Here is a 4,576-nt window from a genome sequence, read left to right as displayed (position 1 = left end):
AGGTACTTGGCAACTTGCTCTTTAGTGACATCTTCATCCTCTTCAGAGGAAGAATACTCATCAGAGCTCATGAATGGCAGAAGTAAATTCAATGGAATCTCTATGGTCTCAGTGTGAGCCTCAGATTCCCATGGGTCCTCATTAGGGAACTCATTGGAGGCCAGTGAACGTCCATTGAGGTCTTCCTCAGTGGCAATCTCTGCCTCTTCCTCCTCTCCAAGTTCGGCCATGTGGGTCATGTTAATGGCCTTGCATTCTCCTTTTGGATTCTCTTCTGTATTGCTTGAAAGAGTACTAGGAGGGAGTTCAATAATTTTCTTGCTCAGCTGTCCCACTTGTGCCTCCAAGTTTCTAATGGAGGACCTTGTTTGAGTCATGAAACTTTGAGTGGTTTTGATTAGATCAGAGACCATGGTTGCTAAGTCAGAGTTGCTCTGCTTAGAATTCTCTGTCTGTTGCTGAGAAGATGATGGAAAAGGCTTGCCATTGCTAAACCTGTTTCTTCCACCATTATTGTTGTTGAAACCTTGTTGAGGTCTCTGTTGATCCTTCCATGAGAGATTTGGATGATTTCTCCATGAAGAATTATAGGTGTTTCCATAGGGTTCTCCCATGTAATTCACCTCTTCCATTGAAGGGTTCTCAGGATCATAAGCTTCTTCTTCAGATGAAGCATCCTTAGTATTGCCTGGTGCAGCTTGCATTCCAGACAGACTTTGAAAAATCACATTGACTTGCTGAGTCAATATTTTGTTCTGAGCTAATATGGCATTCAGAGTATCAATCTCAAGAACTCCTTTCTTCTGATTCGTCCCATTGTTCACAGGATTCCTTTCAGAAGTGTACATGAATTGGTTATTTACAACCATTTCAATTAGTTCTTGAGCTTCTGCAGGCATCTTCTTCAGATAAAGAGATCCTCCAGCAGAGCTATCCAAAGACATCTTGGACAGTTCAGATAGACCATCATAGAAGATACCTATGATGCTCCATTCAGAAAGCATGTCAGAAGGGCACTTTCTGATCAATTATTTGTATCTTTCCCAAGCTTCATAGAGGGATTCACCTTCCTTCTGTCTGAAGGTTTGGACTTCCACTCTAAGCTTACTCAATTTTTAAGGTGGAAAGAACTTCGCCAAGAAGGCATTGACTAGCTTTTCCCAAGAGTTCAAGCTTTCTTTAGGTTGTGAGTCCAACCATATCCTAGCTCTGTCTCTTGCAGCAAAAGGGAATAGCATAAGTCTGTAGACCTCAGGGTCAACCCCATTGGTCTTGACAGTGTCACAGATTTGCAAGAATTTAGCTAAAAACTGATGAGGATCTTCCAATGGAAGTCCATGGAACTTGCAATTCTGTTGCATCAGAGAAACTAATTGAGGCTTAATCTCAAAGTTGTTTGCTCCAATGGCAGGGATAGAGATGCTTCTCCCATAGAAGTCAGGAGTAGGTGCAGTAAAGTCACCCAGCACCTTCCTTGCATTGTTGGCATTGTTGTTGTTTTCGGCTGCCATGTCTTCTTCTTGTTTGAAGATTTCTGTTAGGTCCTCTACAGAGAGTTGTGCCTTAGCTTCTCTTAGCTTTCGCTTCAAGGTCCTTTCAGGTTTAGGGTCAGCTTCAACAAGAATGCTTTTGTCTTTGCTCCTGCTCATATGAAAGAGAAGAGAACAAGAAAGTATGGAATCCTCTATGTCACAGTATAGAGATTCCTTGAAGTGTCAGAGGAAAAGAAAAATAGAAGGAAGAGGTAGAAGAATTCGAACTTATCAAGAAAAAGATGGAGTTCGAATTGTGTATTAAGGATGAGTGTTAGTCCATAAATAGAAGGATGTGAGAAGATGGGAAGAAATTTTCGAAAATTAAGTAAAAGATTTTAAAAACATTTTGAAAAACACTAATTGATTTTCGAAAACAAAGAGTGGAAAAGAAATCAAGTGATTTTTGAAAAAGATTTTGAAATTAGAAATCAACAAGATATGATTGAAAACTATTTTGAAAAAGATGTGATTAAAAAGATATGATTTAAAAGTTATGGTTTTTAAAAAGATATGATTGAGAAGATATGATTTGAAAAATAATTTAAAAAGATTTGATTTTGAAAATTAATGACTTGGCTAACAAGAAAAGATATGATTCAAACATTAAACCTTTATCAACAGAAAAGGCAACATACTTGAAATATTGAATCAAATCATTAATTGATAGCAAGTATTTTTGAAAATGGAAAGAAATTGATTTTGAAAAAGATTTGATTGAAAAGATTTGATTTGAAAAAGATTTGATTTTGAAAAAATTTTGAAAACTTGAAAAAATTTGAATTAAAAACAAAATCTTCCCTCTTGTGCCATCCTGGCGTTAAACGCCCAGAATGGTGCACATTCTGGCGTTTAACGCCCAAAACTCACCCCTTTTGGGCGTTAAACGCCCAGCCAGGCACCCTGGCTGGCGTTTAAACGCCATTTTTCCTTCTTCAATGGGCATTTTGAACGCCTAGCTTTTTCTGTGTAATTCCTCTGCAGTATGTTCTGAATCTTCAATTCTCTGTATTATTGACTTGAAAAGACACAAATTTAAAATTTTTTTTGGATTTTTAATAATGAGGAATAATCAAAATGCAACTGAAATCAAATAAACAATGCATGCTAGACACCAAACCTATAAGTTTGTATACTATTGACACTAACAAGTTGAGAATGCATATGAGAAACAACAAAACACTCAAGACAAGAGAATTTAAAGATCAGAGCAAGTAAATCATGAAGAACAACTTGAAGATCACTGAAGACACATGAAAAATGCAAGAAGAACGGAAACATGCAATTGACACCAAACTTAAAATGAGACTAATGTCTCAATAAGAAACATAAAATATTTTTGGTTTTTTTTATTATTTTGTAATTTTTTTGGTTTTTTCGAAAATTAAGTGGAAAAGAAAATAAAGATATCAAAATTCTTAATGAGAATTCCAGGAATCATGCAATGTTAGTCTAAAGCTTTAGTCTAAAGGAATTAGACATGGCTAGCCAAGCTTCAGCAGGACATTGCATTCAAGAGCTAAATTGATGAAAATCAATCAGCTTTGGGGATGATAAGAACATCACCTTGAAACACTAGAATTCATTCTTAAGAACTCTGAAGAAAAATACCTAATCCAAGCAACAAGATGAACCGTCAGTTGTCCAAACTCGAACTATCCCCGGCAACGGCGCCAAAAACTTGGTGCACGTAAATTGTGATCATCAATGGTGCCATCAACATGGTACGCACAATTGTAATCTCAACTCTTTATCACAACTTCACACAACTAACCAGCAAGTGCACTGGGTCGTCCAAGTAATAAACTTTACGCGAGTAAGGGTCGATCCCACAGATATTGTTGGTATGAAGCAAGCTATGGTCACCTTGTAAATCTTAGTCAGGCAGATTCAAATGGTTATGGATGATATATGAATAAAGCATAAAGATAGAGATACTTATGTAATTAATTGGTGAGAATTTCAGATAAGCGAATGGAGATGCTTTGTCCCTTCCGTCTCTTTGCTTTCCTACTGTCTTCATCCAATCCTTCTTACTCCTTTCCATGGCAAGCTGTATGTAGGGTTTTATCATTGTCAGTGGCTACCTCCCATCCTCTCAGTGAAAATGTTCTATGCACCCTGTCACGGCACGGCTAATCATCTGTCGGTTCTCAATCAGGTTGGAATAGAATCCAGTGATTCTTTTGCGTCTGTCACTAACGCCCAGCCTTCAGGAGTTTGAAGCTCGTCACAATCATTCAATCATTGAATCCTACTCAGAATACCACAGAGAAGGTTTTGACCTTCTGGATTCTCTTGAATGCCGCCATCAATTCTAGCTTATACCACGAAGATTCCGATTAAGGGATCTAAGAGATAAACATTCAAGCCTTGTTTGCTTGTAGAACAGAAGTGGTTGTCAGGCACTCATTCGTAAGTGAGAATGATGATGAGTGTCACATAATCATCACATTCATCATGTTCTTAGGTGCAAATGAATATTTTAGAACAAGAACAAGCTGAATTGAATAGAAAAACAATAGTAATTGCATTAATACTCAAGGTACAGTAGAGCTCCACACCTTGATCTATGGTGTGTAGAAACTCCACCGTTGAAAATACATAAGAACAAGGTCTAGGCATGGCCGTGAGGCCATCCCCCATGATCTAAGATAGCATAAGAATAAAGATAGCTACCCCGATAAGAATACAATAGTAAAAGGTCCTATTTGTAAAGAACTAGTAGCCTAGGGTTTACAAGGATGAGTAAATGACATAAAAATCCACTTCCGGGCCCACTTGGTGTGTGCTTGGGCTGAGCATTGAAGCATTTTCGTGTAGAGACTTCTCTTGGAGTTAAACGCCAGCTTTTGTGCCAGTTTGGGCGTTTAACTCCCATTCTTATGCCAGTTCCGGCGTTTAACGCCGGGCAGTTTTGAGCTGATTTGGAACGCCGGTTTCGGCCATCAAAGCCCGGGCAAAGTATGGACTATTATATATTGCTGGAAAGCCCAGGATGTCTATTTCCAACGCAGTTGAGAGCGCGCTAATTGGGCTTTTGT

General features: G+C 38.3%; 1 non-coding gene across 1 annotated transcript; it reads left to right on the top strand.

Moving 5' to 3' along the window:
* The first annotated feature begins 998 nt into the window (after nucleotides 1-998).
* Nucleotides 999-1,106, top strand: LOC112793775 (small nucleolar RNA R71). Its single transcript, XR_003198470.1, has one exon. It is a non-coding gene; the product is annotated as a small nucleolar RNA R71 (small nucleolar RNA).
* The last annotated feature ends 3,470 nt before the right edge of the window (nucleotides 1,107-4,576 follow it).

This window comes from Arachis hypogaea, chromosome 3 (genome assembly GCF_003086295.3).
Source record: "Arachis hypogaea cultivar Tifrunner chromosome 3, arahy.Tifrunner.gnm2.J5K5, whole genome shotgun sequence".
Taxonomy (NCBI): Eukaryota; Viridiplantae; Streptophyta; class Magnoliopsida; order Fabales; family Fabaceae; genus Arachis; species Arachis hypogaea.
The sequence above is the reverse complement of the archived record's forward strand: the minus strand, read 5'-3'. Positions and strand labels throughout refer to the sequence as shown.